Genomic DNA, 18106 nt, shown 5'->3' with positions numbered 1-18106 from the left:
AAAATCTATTTCATGTAGTTATTTTTGTGTCGGTAAACAGGACTCAAGACAAGGCTTAATTTGATACAGGCATTCTTTGCCTGTGTGGTATCTTGTTGGATGCCAAAGTTCACACATTAATAAATGTCTTTTTGATGATCACATTGTTTCATGTTATTTGATATTGTTTCCCCTTTTTACAAGTGTATTTGATTTCATAATTGAATACAATCAAAATATCTGAATGGACCATTTTGTAAAAGAAATACAGGTTAAAAAGAACCCTTGGTTTATTTTTATTATATTGTTTTTTGTAGTTCTTATTTTTTGTTTTATTGTGTCTTTTTAAAATATCAGCTTGTTCCTACTGTACAAGATTGATACATCAAATGTCTTCTTTTTGTGTCTAATTTTACACACATTTATTTGTTCAAAACATTAAACATACAAATAAATAACATGGGCTATGACCAGGCAATAATTCACTGGGACCGATTTCAGCATTTGAGTAATGTAATGTAAACTGTCACTGTATGTCCGGTTGTGCATGTGATGAACCAACAGGACAGTGGAGCCGCCTAAGCATTTGACCACCATAGCATGTGAGGAAGCAGTTGGGCAGGTGGAATCGATGCAATACTGACAGCGCTGGCGCATTGGGTTTTGCGTCACGTAGAGCGACGTCAAGGACAGTCGAATCCGATCTGTGTGTTTGGAGGCTGACATTTTTTCGGAGTGAACATTACCTTTATTCATGGCACTGTATATTGACAATATACTATGTAAGATGAGCAATGGCAGCTCATCAATGGAAGGGACACTAGGACACCACTTTCCTGCCCAGTCACACTGAAAGGGATAAAAAGCAAACAATGTAAACAAAATTCACACTGTTATCAGATAAATACTTCAAAATATATGTACATCTGTTATTAGATGAGCCATTATCTATATGACATATACTATCCCACAAAAAATAATACAGAAGAATAACATAGGTCATTTGTAATTCTGGTGCAAAATCACTCTTGTAGTCTGAGCTTTGTATGTGGAACCGCTCCTGCTTGCTCCTGGTTAAAAAAGAGAAGTGCATGCACATACTCCATCATTGAACTGACTTAGCTTTTTGTGCACCTCATGCAACAGACTGTTTGATTGAAGTTCTTACATTCCAAAATTCAAACAGCCTGTGAGCACTGCTATAGAAAAAAAGGGCAGTGTGGCACTTAGATGAAAGCCCAGATTGAGTGTATAGATGTCGGTGTTTTGACAGCATCAGTTCAGTAGCCTGGAAGACAACAAGTCAAGGATTCTGGTTGTTGAAGATTTTGACTATTTGAGCTAAAGTGAATCATTTCTGTCATCAAGAATGCAAATTTAATTCAACAACAAAATAGTGTGTTTGTTCTATTGGCCGATAAAATAGAAATATTTAGTTTAAAATGTCAATATCGTGGAAATTACTCAATATAAAGTAAATCAGCACAAACTCAAAATTAAAGACCTAAAAATATGGTAAGCTAAAGTAGCTGAATGGAACATTTAGAAAAAGTAACCACTACTACAATAATTTAGGTCAAACATACTGTACACAAATGCAAATATTCATGTTTGCACAGCTGTAGCTGATGTATCAGTGTACATTCAAATCCATGTTCCTGTCAGAGTATTGCAACGCTCTAACGAATCATATGTGCATCTGTAGCAGCTGATTAACATCCATTGAATCCTGTCCAAACTTTTGTTTTAGAAATTGAGAAAAGGTGTGTTGAGGACTGTTTTGAATTTTAACATTTAAAATTTCTAACGTGAAATGACGCAGTTTGATGGCCCGTACTTGAGGCTGTTCCATTCTAAAAACTTAAGATGATTTTCAAGTCCAATTTATACAGGTGCGGCCTCAGTTCACACTCAAATTAGTTTTTGCTTTGCTTGTAGTGCAGAACACCCAACATTATCAAGACGTGTGTCTGTGTGGCAGAGAGCTTTCAACACTGAAACTTGACACCGCAAACAGTTGTACAGTATCTCTTTATGTATATCTCAGGCGCTTGAGGTGCTCTGCATGGTCCATTTTCCCCTTATACACAAATGGACAAAACCGTCTAGAAAACCCAATTACAGTACTATGAAACATTTTTGTCTTGCCATTTGTAGAGCGAAAATATGAAATACATTAAATGGAGAACTTCAACAATATCCAACAATAAATCAGTTCAAATATTACAAAAATGATAATAAAATGGAGATGTATAGGGCAGCGGAGGAGCTGGGTTAAAGACAGGGATTGGAATTAACTGTTGCATGGCTGTACATATGACTATAATTTTGATATTATGGTTAAGATAAGGTTAAAAGGTTGCTATTTACAAACATGAATGACTCACTCTTATGAGAAAATATGGGTTTATGCTTTGTAAAATGAGTGTAGGAACTATTATTTGGTAGGTTGATACACTGAAAATTAAAAAAATAAGGTTAACTACTGAGAAATTTGCATTGAAAAAAAAAAGACTGAAGTATGAGCAACGTTTTATTTATATATATATACACATGGTTTTATATTTCCTTTTTTTTTTACATAAGCCTGATTTTGTGAAAACACATTACATCTATACATGTATATATTAATGTTGTTGTAATTATTCCTAAATAGTAACTAGCATTGGCCTACATATTATATTATTAGTTGTAGTTATTGTACATGGTCTCTTAAAGTGTCAATTGGCAAAGTAGGCTCATGTGATACTTTAAAAGGTTACTGGGCAAGAGGAACCAATGATTTTGGAAGAAAGGATGTAACATACTGTGTACGCATAACTGCATCTCTATTCTAAGTGTGTGTGTGTGTGTGTGTGTGTGTGTGTGTGTGTGTGTGTGTGTGTGTGCGTGTGTGTGTGTGTGTGTGTGTGTGTGCTCGAGTGTGTGCTTGAGTGCCAATCCCTACTTTCTCATGCGTTTTAGTGATTCAATAGCCACCACCATGCATATAGTCTATGAACGAATCCACTGATTAGGTTAGAGGCAAAGATTGATTTGAGTACATCCACATTACCTTTGTGGTTAAATTTAAACTGGTAGAGTGGCTCTGGGAAGGAAATATAATATTACATTATTATCCGTGCCATTTTTCACTGAACTAGATCGAAAATCAACTTGAGCAGTAGGCAAGAAGAAAGATAAAGGAAAAATTGTAGTTTACATTTGAATAAAAAAAGCAATAAATAATTTCCAATTTCGTGTTATAAAATAAGTCAACAAAGTAGACCTACAACTACACAATAACGCCAATCCGTTGTTAGCATTTTCTGAAGACCTGCTAGGGAGGAAGGGCATTCATAAATGTCCATAATTTGCAGTAATTAATGTAAGAAAAGCATGATTAATTAAATTCTATATCATAGTAATTTTATTTTGTTTGAACCTTTCACATGACAATATATTATACTATATTACGTTACCTTGTTTAATAAGCGCCCTGAAATTCTCACTTAAAGTCACCTGGGAAAGGGACCTGCTCACCCGCAACCTTAATGAGGAAAACTGATATAGTAAGGAGGAAGTGATACTCATAAGTTCAAACATTCAACTTTAGATTTTTGAATTGTAAAGAGACTTTATCAGGAACATGTTTGACTTCAGAGAAAGACAGATGGAAATCAATTTTTTCTCTTGCACTGTGTTACATAAGATGTTGGAACAAAAGCAGACATGTCAGGTCAATGGCAGTCTAATTTTGAAATAGGCACTGCTCTGGTTTAATGGCATTGGTAATTAACTAAATAATTTCTATCGTTCAGCAATGATTAATTGCTAGTATGTACAGTAGAAGTTCTTTAACTGAAATGAGATTGTGCGGACAAGGATAAGAAAATGGATGGATGGATGGAGATTTTAAATGCTAATGTAAAATATTATTTTGTTGTTTTCAAGTTTACAAAAATAAAAATAGTATATCACATGATTATTTCTTTATATGTCCAAGTTTAGTCATAGTATAGTAAATTATAGTCATACATTAAAGCTATTAGAGAAGATTTTACTACAAATTAAGTTATCTGATTCACCTAAAAATCGCTTTATAAACCTGTAACAGACTTGTACTTATGGTTACCAAAAAATATATATTATTCATAGACTGTGGACATGGCGGGGAATGTTAGATTCTAGCCAATCAATAACAAATGTGCATCGTTATTGATTGGCTCCTGGCTTGTCAATCACACTTCTTGCGTATGTGCCCCGAGTACGTAGCTTGCGTAGGCCTCTAGCGTAACAGTGATTACCAGCGCGGTTAACCAACAATGGCAGAGAAGGATACAGGACCACCGAGCCATAAAAGAAAGAAGGTTTTTAAGATTGCTGAACAGAGGAGACAAGGACTGAAAGAGCGAAGCCAAACAGAAGTCATTTTTAATGGGGTTTACGCATGCGCGCTATTGACAAAACTCAAACAGCCGCAGAATCCTTTTTAACTCTTTCACTGCCATGGACGTTAAAAGACGTCATCCAATTAAAAAATTATTATTTTTTTGAAACGGGTGGAGGAAAGCCTTCGCCAGCAGATCTAGTTAGCCTAATGACTATTTTTGGCCCCTAGATGGCAGCAATGACTCTCTTTTGACAAGATTGGGTAGGCGTCAGTAGAAGACGTGAGGCGGAGCTAGAGGGGACAATGGCTGGGGTAGGGAAGAGAACATGGCGACCGGTTGCAAGCAGCTCACGCTCGAGCAGTTTTTTTCAAAGACGAAAAGCATCGACCAACGCTAAAGAGCACATTGATGAGACGACGATGATCATCATCAATGATGATGATGGTGACTCCGAGGTTGGAAGCATTGACGCGGCAGTAGAAGACGTGAGGCGGAGCTAGATGGCTGAAGAAGCGAACAATGGCGACCGGTTGCAAGCAGCTCGCACTTGGGAATTTTTTTCAAAGACGAAAGGCATCGACAAACGCTAAAGAGCACATTGATGACGACGATAATCATCATCGATGATGATGATGGTGACTCCGAGGTTGACGCCGAAGTTGGAAGCGCTGACGCGGCGGCTATGACGACGTCATAAAGGTTCACGGGCTAGCGATGCTAACACCGAAAAACGCGGAGCACAACCGAGCATGCTTAGGCGGACGTTCAATCGGACGACGATGAGTGCCCCGAGTCCAATGCATTTTCATCGGAGGAGTGGGTACAGTCTGCTACTTGCTATTCCCCGGAAAAAAAGGCCGTCAAGAAAGTGTAACGTCTGCACGTGAAAGGGGCCATCGCAGTGAAACTACTCTGTTGTGCAAATCCTGCTCCCTCTCCTTGCACGCAGGGGAGTGTTACAAAAAGAAAAACTGTATTTGAAACATCCACATAATTATAAATAGTACCACAGTTGCACACATTTGTAAATAGTTTACGAAATTGTTTTGTCAAATTGTTACACTGTTGAATGGAAATAAACGTATTTTGCAATCTAAAAACACTTTTTCATTGTTGGTGGTAAGTGTTTTGCAGAAGTAAAGCACTGTTTAGGTGTTTGTCGCATCATTCATGGACAAAAAGAAGTGCATTTCGGTGAAACTAACCATTTTCTATTGTTGATTACTGAAGAACGGAATAAGGTAGAAACAAACTTTTTTTTCTGATGAAAGATGAGAGTTCAATCTTTCATTTGGTAGTATGTCTGTTTCCATAGTCCAAACACAACATTTTCTGTGGACCTTGAAAGATCAGTCAAAATGCTTAAATCGGCTGGCACTGGCGACATCCCGTTTCTGAAAACGTCTGGCAGTGAAAGATTTAATACCTTGAAGATGTCAAACACACACACACATATTTTCATTTCACAGTGACAACATCAGAAACTGGGGAAGCTAGATAATGTGATGAAGACAAAGGGGGAGAGAGAGAGAGAGAGAGAGAGAGAGAGAGAGAGAGAGAGAGAGAGAGAGAGAGAGAGAGAGAGAGATTTTTATTCTGCTGAAAAGTGGCATACTTTACTTTTGCCGTTTTTTTGCTTGCATGTTAACGTTTGAAGGATCAAATTTTCATTATGTTTCTGTAATAGCTTATCATGGCAGAGGTTCAACAGCTTAAAAAAAAGGAATGATCCACTTCTGAGCCCAGCCTCCAGCACTGAAATTGTTTTCATTGAAAATTCAAACAAATGTTTCAATATCCTCAATCACATTCTCGAGCACTTTGAAATATATTAATTGTATATAGCGCCACATGGCCCAGTGGGGAAAGTAAGACAACACTGAAATCTAATCTGTTCTGAATAGCAAAGGAAGGTTTAGCGTCTTGCTCAAGGGTGCTTAGAAAGTAGTCAGGAATTGACTTTCAGCTATTTGTCTTTTTTTAAAGCCCAAGTTGCTTACAGATGAGTTTGCCAGTAAATATTCTCATTCATTCAGATCATTTCTTTGTGAGGGCATTGAATCGATTGCAACTTGACTGTTGTTCTTCGAAAAAATTTCGCTTCTCTTCTGAGCAGGCGTTATCATTTCAAGCCCTAGACTAGATAGGCCTGCTGCTGTTACCTGAACATTAGTGTGGAAACACAACTACTGTATTTATTCCCTAAATTGGAGACATGCTCTACCCACCAAAAGTATGAATCTTTTGGGTGCCAAACAACAATCGTTGAGATGCATTGACCACTGTCTGCTAACAACAGTATTTGGGTAGAATTAAGATCATTAATATTCTATTTAGTTGCAACAAATTACAATGTTTGTAGTAGCACCTTAAGGCCAAAATTGGTTGTATTGTTGTTGTTGTTTTTTCGAGGCTAAATTATTCTCAGTCTCATTGCAACATGGGAGATGGGGCACGCTATAAGCCCCCTCCTCCTCATTTTAGAGATGGCTTCTCAAACATATGATTGCCTTTCTTACTCCTCTTTCTAGCCATCCGTCTTCTCAGAATATTACAGATGAGGTGCTGTTGCCCGGAAAATTTTAGTTCCCATAACAGGAGTCAAACCCAGGTCGCATGGGTGAAAACCAGGAATCGAAACCACAAGACCATATGGAAGGCAAATACTCCTGTGAGGAACGGCAGCAGTCATTGTGGTTTATGCATGATCATTGTAAAACGTATTTACTGTACAATGTAGCCATTGAGCCCTGTCATTCCTGGATTATTTCACAAAATCAAACAACAACAAAAAACAATCAAGGCCAATAAGGTTTTTATTGAAAAAGAGAAGAAAAAGAGGACAAATCTCTAGAGAGCTTCTTTGAAATGCAAGAAAGAAGAAGAAGAAGAATCATCTTTATTCGTCATGTACACACATGTACACGAAATTTGACCTCATCATTTGACCCATCACAATATTTAAAACAGCAAACACACACTGTTACGCCGCTTTTCCCAGTAAGGGTTCCAGAACAGCCTGTCCCGGCACCACTTCAGGTGTGCTTGGCCTTCTCCAGTGCAAACAGACACCAATCAAACTGAGGCTGGATCACCTGAAATGAGAATCCTCCACTGCACACACGCAGTATGTGCAGTTCTGCCACAAGATTTCACGAGTGGCGAGTCTCTATGCATGATGGGGTGATGCCGCAAATTGCAGCCCATCAAATGTACAGAAGCTTTCACGCAGACAAAACAATTTCCGACATCTGCTGCCAAGATATAAGAATAGTTTATGCAGTATACATATTGTGTTTTAAAAAAATACTCATGAGCCGAGGACACGTTGCTATGTCCATTCTCTTGAATGGAGAGCTCACTCTTATCACTCTTATCTCTTCAAGTCGCTCCTGCCGGCAGCACATCATTGTCACACTCTGGTGTACAAAGCCATCCGCGACAGCCACCCTCTAAGGCAGGGGCCACGATTGTCGAGCCGGGGGACCACCGAGGCTGCAGGCTGAGGCTGGAAGACGTCTTCATCGCGGTCAAGACTATCCGGAAGGTTCCACAGGACGCGCCACGCCTTCCTTTTGGAGACCTGGAGACTTCTCATTCATTTGAATAGAGAGTTCGCTTTCATTCAAGTGAATGACATTTTTTACCGCAAACTTCACTACTTCATTCATTGGTATAGTGCTGGGCGATATAACGATATTTATCGTGAAGAGAGAGACAAAAACATTCATTCTGCATGCTTGTTACACACAGCTGTAATAGGTGGCAGTGAATGTTACATAGTCATCATACATTACAAGCTTACGGTGCGAAAGTACTGAAAATCTAACGTCCATCTGAACCGCTTGTAGTCTATGAATTTTATTTATTTTTTTAACGAGGTAGATAAATGCAAATACTACTACTTTGAAAAACGTAACTAAAACAACAAACCCATAATTATTAACGTTTAAAAAAAAAAAAAGAAGTAAAGCCCATCTCAAAGCATGCTAAGGACTCTTTTCGGCTCATTGAAATAACTAACCTAGTGACAGCTGTGTGAAATACGCACAGCACTTTGTGGGTCTAAATGTGCTGTTTTAGCTATTTTTAAGTTTTTCTGAAAATTGAAGGGCGGAGAAAGCCCCCAAAGGCTTCGTGGGGATGCTTACGTTACCTACAAGAAGGGTTTCTTAAGTCGAGACGAGATCGGTTCTACTACTTATGCCGCAGAATAGCAACGAGCTTCGGCTGTTGCACATAAACATGTTGCGCTCGCGCTCCCAAATTAAATCCCAACCTCCATGCTGGTATATAAGAAACACTTCTTTAGTTACAAATATCGAAGTCCTCAGATTAAGGCGTGATTAACGAAGAAAAGACGGAAAAGCCTTGCTAACTGCTTTGCTAATCAGCTAACGTTATTATGGAACTGACATTAATTTAAGTGCTTGGGTGGTCGATTACACTTTTTACAAAGTTCTTGCTGGTGCCGCGTTAAAGTGGAGCGTGTTGAACTTTTAACAGCAAAACAGCTGGCTTTTTAATGTGTCTCTGAAGAGAAAAAGTAATGCAACACACTTAGGAAAATGATACAACACACTTAGCTAAACAGGAAGTGATGTTATTGTTATGGCATCCCATGCGGCAATTCTTTCAGAAAATGGATATACCAAAGTGAATACCTTTTCTTTTGTTTTCTGTCTGAAACATTTGTTGCATCCCCTATTTAGATTCACAAATACATTTGTGAAAAATATGTCAGTATATAGCAGCAGTACTGGATGCATTTCTCTTTTGATACAGATTTGTTTAATGTCACTTCAAAATATAAAGAGAAAAGGTAAACAATCATAGTGAGTTGTATATATTTTTTTAAAATAGAAAAATAGAAAATATATTGGCGTATGTCGTTATCATCATATAAAATAGCCTATATCGTGATAGAAAAGTTTTCCATATCGCCCAGCACTACATTGGTACATACTGTACGAAATTTTACATATGGTTAAGTATTGTTGTAAACCCCAAAATATGTGTACGGTATATACTGTATTTTTATCACTTGGCGACAGGTGGATATGCTGTGGAGTTTCTAGCAGTATCAGATGAAAGTGATGTCACGGCCTTTCTTGGCCTGCATTCTTGAACCAGGTAGACTAGGTTCTGAGGAATGCTTCCATTGTAACCACACGGCTCCGTGTTGGTTAACCGCCGGGGGCGTAGTTCGGGGTATCAGTATCTTGCTCAAGAGAAAGCCCAAATGTTGAAGAAGCAGATGACGCAGACAAAGGCGCATACATGAATTGCAAATGGTGATTTACAAGCTCTAAGCCCGCTTTGTACTGTATAACATGCGAACACTAGCTATAATGAGGCCATGGAGCCTTCACTACAGCTTTGCTAGATATAAAAACAGCTCAGGGATGACACAGATTCTGTGTTATATGAACTGTGTTCATGAAATACTTTATTTGGGAATCACCTTTATTTTCAAATATGAAATAAAGAAAATGACTAGACTTTATGGTGATCTGATCGCCTGGATCATGATCAGACACTAATTTGGCACTGTATGCAAGATTAGGTTATCGACTGTGCTGTAATGTCATAATAAGCCCGATTAATCAGATGTCATTGATCAGATCCTCAAATTAAGACATTACTCAAAAACAACCTTGTTCACTCCAGAGCCCATTTAACCCAAATAAAATAACTAACTAACTACAGTATGTGTGTTGTTTAATTTCAACATCTTTTTAATTCCAAATAGCTTTCATTACTCAGCATAAGTAGCATCAGTTTCCAGCCACGCACATCCAGCCAATCACATATGCAATGAGCAGGCAGATGTGTTGCTTGAGGAAATACAGATGCGCTAAACTTTTGCCAAACAAGGATACGAAATAAACTATGGTCATATCGAACGTTGAGTTCAGCTTGTGTGGTTAGGGGGGAATCAGATAATAATGTGAAGCCATGTAGCTGGTAAGTAGGTGTATGGCCTTGTTTACAACTGTTGAACCAAGATAGAAGTTTTTAATATTAGTTTTAGCAAAACCCCAAGCCAACTGAATGATTGATGCATTGTTCATATATTTTTCCCCATTAATGTCAGAGAAAGAGATATTGTAAACATGTTATGCATAGTAAATTTAATGTGTATCTGCGATTTTTTTTAAATATAATTTTTTTGTTTCACCCACCCCCCAATCACCCCCTCCCCACTGATGCATTTCAATGTGTGTCAACTACAGCTGGATTTGTGCTATGCATAGGTTAGAATGTAGAGTTAAATATGCAATTTGTTTAACTTAATATTGTTCTCCATCTAATGATTGAATGGGGCATGAGTATCTTTCTTTTTCCAAACCAGCTGATTGACCCCAAAAATCCTGATGCCAGCCAACCAGCCAATTATTATTATTTTTTCCAAATAAACAGTAAATAAACTAATTATTTAAACAGACATATTGCTCCATCTTGCTGATCGGCGATCGTGATCGGCCCCAAAAATCCTGATTGTGTAAAGCTCAGAAATGACCTTGCCATTTCAATACTTTTGGAGGGGACTGTCCGTCATGCATCTGACTGGCAAGCAGTACATGGTACACCCCTGGGAATTCAGCTGTCATTTGCTTCATCTCACTCGCTACCCTTAACAGGATAAGCTGTATAGAATTAATGAACAAAGACAGGGCCTTCATAGGGGCTACACTCAGATTAAGCCTGTATGATTATGTGAATCATTTATAAATACAATTTGGAAGTATAATTTATCCTCCAATGAAGTTAAAAAAAACAGGCAGTATAAAGCTCTGATGAGGATAGGTTCTGATATTGCATACAGACCCCATGTACCTTTACTCAAGCTCAGTGGCGGTTCAAGACAGTTTTACCCGGGGTAGCATGGTTGTTGCAGGATTTTTTTTTTTTTAACATTTTCAATGTATGCTATTTTTCTAATTTTTGTAAGCTACTTTTGTTTTCCCTGCTTTGCTTCCGCTGTTGTTTGTTGATGATTGTAGGTGTTGTCTTTGCTTGTGTGAAGCACATTGAGTTGCCTTGTATATGAAATGTAACCTTCCTCTGCAAAATGAATTCTCGCGGTATTTGTGAGTTCACAAACTCCGGAGAATATATCTTGTACCGAGCCAGTTGATTTCCACCGAGGACCAAGCACGGAGCGACATTGTGTTTGGGGCGTGATAGGCATCTGTGACGAAACCAGGAAGGCAGCGCCGACGATGGGGGAAAGCAAACAAACCTAACATGGACAAATGGACGCTGCAATTAATTTTGTTCTTGCAGAATTACTCACCATTTCCTTGTTGAATGTTGAACAGCGAGAGGCGCTTCGTGCATTTTTAGCTGGTGAAGATGTTCGTGCTTTTCCCCCCCTTTGACAAAAACGAAGACATTTTTATCCGTGGCCGTGATTGGTCAAAACAAATGAGTACAAGATGCCGCATCGTCCAATCAGCACGAAGTATTGTACAGCATGTCCCGCCTTTCCCAAGCAAATCACCGTGCAGCAGTTCCTGATTGATATTGTGGAGAACTCACTTGAGTGAATCACAATATCAATCTGGCTATTGCTAGGTTATATGAAATGTGCTATAGAAATAAAATTGCCTTGCCCTGTTAACAAGCAGTTCCTCTCAAGCAACAATCATTAGCTTACAGCCTGATTTTTTTTTTTAGGTACATACAAACTAAAAATAAAGACAACTAAAATGACAGTAAATTCAACTTTGATTAAACTTTGCCGCTTTTAGCAACATTCCTGACCTCTTTATAAATGAAGGTGTAACGTCGATTGAAGGCAATACTGTGGCCTTAAACATTTTAGCTGTTAACGTTTAGTGCATTTTTAAATGGAACCAATACTGTCCTCTTTTGAACAATTAGTAAAATTCACTGTGGTATAGAAAACTAAAATAAACACTTGTGGCTTTGTTTTATTAAATTTTACCTTTATCCAAAGGGTTTTGTTTCGCTCCAATAGTATGCTTAATTTAAAAGAATTTAACTGATTTACACAATTAAAATGAGTTACAACAGGGGGTCACATATTACTATAAAGATTAGGAGGGGGAACATATATATTTTTTATCACTACAGTATAACATTGCATTGCAAATAACATATGCGTGACGGTCAAAGCCTTCACACAATGAACTGAGTTATGTGCAGGCCTGGCAAGACCAGCGGAAAATATCCCTGCACGCCGCCAGGGAGTGCTGTTTATTTGAGCCCGCGAGTTAATTTCAAAAGTAGCAATTAAAGTGCTTTTGGTAGACCTAGTCAGGCCCAGAGAGACTAACTTGGAGTGGCCTGTATTTTCCCGCTTGGTCGGCCTGAATTATGGACCTTTTGGCTGCTATTTTGTACAGAATAGATCATACGCAGCAGGCGTCACACTCTCTCTCTCTCGCTCACTCTGTCTCCCCTCCCCCACCATCTTCATTGCTCGCTGGCTAACACAACAGCCAAACAATACACTCTCTCTGAGTGTCCGGACTCGTCAAAAGTAAAGTAAAATAGCAGAAGGAGGGAGTGGCGCAGAAAAGGCAATAATAAAGGTGCATTGAGCCGTTTAAAAATGCAATATTAAAGCTTTTTCTATATCATGCATGCTCCACCAATGCTCAGATGAGTACGAAGAGCCCTGACTGTTTTACTCTGACTGCGCCGATCAGCTTTTATCTTCCCTTTATAGTAGAGTGTGCGGACCCTGCATACGCCACGGTTTCTTTGGGGAGGGGAGGAGTGGAGTGGTGGAGGGTGACATCATGCGCATCCCCTCGGAGTAGCGGACATGTGGCGTGCACTTACGATCGTGCAAGTACTCGCACACCCACCATGAACGAGTCTGACACAGATGCTGCAGTTACGCTTTGGGCCAGAGGTGGCAGTCGCGAGTAAAAAAGTGACCAACTGCACATGGGTCCTTTTAAGAAAAAGGGATGGACGTTGCAATTATGTTATGTTCTGTTACTTTGAGTGCTGTTATTTACGAGTTCATGAACACAACACCGTTCATGTTTGCCACATAACCATGTCAAACACGGCCATACAAAAACTGTCAACAACTACCGTACACAGGATGCACACTTGCACTATGAATACTATGAAATTCTCAAAATACTGTATACAAAAAGAAATGCATGTAAACATATTCCATTCTGCTGATGAATTACACATGCATTTTTTAAACAATTAAGTGAAGTCCGACGATATAAAAAGAGGAAAAAGCAATATCTAGAATAAAGACTTGTAATGTTTTTTTATCTTTGTAAACTTTATTCATCCAAAACATTTTGTTTTGCTTCACGGAGGAGGCGCAGATAGTAATGGAGAATGAAGCTTCATGAAACATGATTTTTTTTTTTTACTCCTCTAGATGGTGCTCTTAGTTTAGACATAATTGCTAGTGCAAAGAAAATTAATTACACTTCCACTGCATCTTTAAACCAATAGCACCATCTAGAGGTGTAAAAAAATATCGCAAGTGGTTCATGAAGCTTAATTTTTCCATCACTAGACGCAGGCTTCCCGTGCGGAACTCTGTACGACTTTTGTGATTTGACGACATACGACTCCAGGGTGAGTCCCTGAATAAGCACCGCGAGCGACCGATAGGCAGCCATGACTCGCCATGGGACGGTGCACAACACCGACATTCCCTCCTCGCTCAGCCGCAGCAACAAAGTGTCAGAATGGGAATAAATACTAAACACACTTTATATACACACTATGGGGAAATTATAAGGAGCATTTATATTAACATTTTGAATTTAGCATTGAGTCATTGGCAACATGTGTAGCAAGTGGGGTGGTAACCGCCACCCCTTGCCACCCCGTAAAACCGCCCATGCTCAAGCTGAAAACATTTGCCTTGGAACATGCACTCACATTCCAACTACTGGTTTTACAGTTCCAAAGATCACATTCACCATGGAACCTAGGTTTTCACTTTCCACACCTTATCATCAATACAGTATTGTTTGCCTTCCAACACTTAATAATTCCCTACCAGAGCACTGCTGCACACCGCAGCTTGGTGTTTGACAGCAAGAGTCCAGCCGAAAGGTGATTGGAAAATGGAGCTGTGAACATTAAAGTAAAGTTCAAGTAAATTGTGAATTCCACAGGGAGTGAACTCATGTTTGTATTGGAAATGCTGGGAGCAAGTTATTGAAAAGGATCACAACCCACAGAAACACCCCAACTTTGATTAAAGTTATCCACTGTGTTTGGATGTAAGCCAACAAAAGTATCTACAAAAATGCCAATTCAACAAAAAGTGTAGCCATGTTGTGTTAACTTATCAATTGTTTTTATTTATTTAAGATATTTAGCTATTTTTGGACATTATCACAGTTGTGTATTTAATTTTCTTTGAACAGATGTTTGAATTTCTGATTGATGTTTGTACAACGTACATCGGTTAAAAATCTTGCTTACATCCTTGTGATTTCGTGAGATGTCATCAGTGGCGGCCCAAGTATTGTTCCAATCAGAAGTATGCATAAACCAAGACCACACGGAATTCCCGGATGATTTTTTGCTATTTTAAACCAAGGATGCATCGGTTGTTGCTTGCTGAAGGCTTGGCTGAGAAAATACTCCAGGATGCATTTCATACTTCAAGGAACGAATTGCAGCGGAGGAGCATCACATTTGTTCTTCTTCTTTCTTCTTCTTTCATTTCCGGCAGACTAGGCACGGCATGTGCATTGCTGCCCCCTACCAAGCATTACGTTTGTACGTACAATATTCCTCCTCTTTTATGAGCGTAAATAATAATAAATATTTAACGTGTAAAGTACTATATTTAATCTAGTCCTTTTTTACACAACTTAGTTTCACAACTGCAATTTACAATATTATATATAAATATATTAATATATATTAAATATGATTTGCTATATATTTAAAGATATTTTTTTATAGATGTACTACAATTTCAGGAGAATCAGATCAAAGCCTGCAACTCACATTGGTGTCTTTCCAGAACTACCCCCCACACACACACAATATAATCCTAAATTGGACTAATCCCATGTATAATTTAAAATTATACTTCTTTAATAAATTACTCATTATTATATAACATCTAGTCACGTTGTACACAGTAACGGCAATGCGTCAGAACCAGGAAGCTCACCGTAAGAATAACATCCAGGTATTCTTTCCGTTCTTTGCTCGACCCTTATGGCTTTTTGCGTACTTGCAATTAGAACAGTACTTGGGCCGTGACTGATGACGTTTCAAGACATCACAAGGACACCGGACACTAGATACCGGCGATGAAAACAAGGCTTTAAACTAATAAAAATTAACTAAGATGAAGTATTTTTTTTTGTGGGGGGGGGGGGGGGGGGGTACAAAAAACTAACAAACCTGCTCTAAAAAGTAATTAGAACTAAAATACAGCTGAGAATGTGAGTAATAATTTTTCTATGTGTCGGTCATGTGATCGGTCAAGGGACATGTGACTTACTATGTATGTGTAAACATTCCAGTGGTGAGTATAAATACAGTACATACATACAGTCCAAATGCCACACTGTAACTAATTGACTGCAAAATTTACAAGAAATAACTGGCAACTTTTTGCCAGTTAATTCTTGTAAAATCTTGAAATTTTTTACTGTCTATAAATTAGTTACTTAATGCATTTACCCTTTTTTTTTTCCAAGAAAACAGTAATTGACTGTAATCTAGTTTACAACTGTTTCTTGTATTCTAATTTACAGGAATTCCTGTAAATGTCATTGTAAATTCCATCCATTCATTTTCTTAACCGCTTATTCCTCAAAAGGGTCGCTGGGGTGCTGGAGCCTATCCCAGCTGGCTTCGGGCAGTAGGCGGGGCACACCCTGAACTGGTTGCCAGCCAATTGCAGGGCACACACAGACGAACAACTATCCACACCTAGGGTGTTGTGACTTACCTTGAGAATTATTGTATTGCATGTTAGTGCAATAGTAGTTATTCTAATGTAGTTAAACTAAAACAAACTTAGTATGTACATTTATCTACATAGGGACAATTCAGAGCGCTCAATTTACCTGGCATGCATGTCTTTGGAATGTGGGAGGAGACTGGTGCACCCAGAGAAAACTCACACAGGCACGGGGAGAACATGCAAACTCCACCCCGGAAGGCCGAAGCTCGGATTCGATCTCACACTCTCAGCACTGGGAAGCCAATTCTCGTTCTGCAGCCAAGTGCACAAATGAATGTTTGCTGTAATGTTGCCTGTTTATCGGAGAAATGCGATATGAAGACGAGGCTAAAATATTACTCACCAATTCACTGAATTCTTGTCCTAGCTCCGGTGACAATACAGGGTCTGCTATTTGCTTCTTCTCCTCAAGTTACCGCCAAAATCCCAAATCTTTACAGTATTTTTTTATGTAATCCACATATATGCATGCCAAAACATAAGTGCTGTAACATTTACTGTATTTGACCGCTAATTATACAGCAAATTACTATACTTTGTTTTACCCATAATACACTTTGTTTTCCCCAGAATGCATTGCGGTATACAGTTAAATACTGTAAAATTAAAAAATATATATAATTCTATAATTTTTTATTATAGGCATTACATAAATTTGTTACAGTGCATATACAGGGAGTCCTCAAGTTATGTCGTACGCGACCTACGTCGTTTCGACTCTACGGGGCCCGTGCCTCGTCCGTAGAAACCTTCTTTTTTGTTAATTTCCCACAGTAATCACGCCATTTTAAAATTGTGTTGCTGTTACCTCCAGCAACGGACATTATCGAGCAAGTCGGCTCGCCATCAGGCGTGTCACATTTCCGTGTTTAAGTTTGAATTAGCTTCGCTCTGCCGTCCGTCAGCAATGAATGTCCGTGCGGAAACACGAAATATCGGTTCCGGCTCTTCCAGGTCGCGCAAAAATATGTTTGTTTTTTTTAATTACTGTACAAAGTATTTTGATGTAAACATCAACTTCTACGGTGAAATCCGATTAAGTCGAAATTCGGGTTACATCGCCAGCGTAGGAACAGAACTCGGCCGTAACTCGAGGACTACCTCTATACAGTCTTTTAGTTTTAACAGGTATCATATCAATCAATAAATCACACTTTATTTAAATAGCACCTTTCATACATTAAAATGCAACTCAAGGTGCATATATACAATGACTAATCAATAATATGAGTTAGATGGTGAAATAGGAAAGACAAAATCTCAACGATTGGATCCAAAATGATACAAAGCATACTGTACATGCATCAGTGCACTTGTCATTCCAAATAAGATATACCTTTTTCACTCTTTTTCTTGGATGCTATGGCCTTAGTGGGCGCACGACCAACTAAGTTGAACATGACATGGAAATAAAAGACAGCTTTCTGCACCATTTGCTGAAAATAATGATTGTGGAGACTAAATTGGATCCAAAGGTCACTACCCTTTTCCATGTTGTTATACAGCACAGCTATTTAAAGATCAAGATTACTGGCTGAGCATTCATAAATCCTTATTGGAAAAGGTTGGTTGGGATAATGATCATAAAAAATAAATTGTGCCAAGGATGTGCTGTCCTTTTTATTCAAGTGATTGAAGGAGACAATAAAAGGAAGGCAGGGTGGTAACTCCTGTATTGGATGGGGTCCTTGACAGCAGTGTCTTGTGAGTTTAGATTTATGAGATATATTGCTAAGGCCTACAGATGGCAGGGTCTGTCAATATGTTATGTCGAACCCATAGCCCACAGCAGCCTCTT

This window comes from Vanacampus margaritifer, chromosome 5 (assembly GCF_051991255.1).
Source record: "Vanacampus margaritifer isolate UIUO_Vmar chromosome 5, RoL_Vmar_1.0, whole genome shotgun sequence".
Lineage (NCBI taxonomy): Eukaryota > Metazoa > Chordata > Actinopteri > Syngnathiformes > Syngnathidae > Vanacampus > Vanacampus margaritifer.
The sequence above is the reverse complement of the archived record's forward strand: the minus strand, read 5'-3'. Positions refer to the sequence as shown.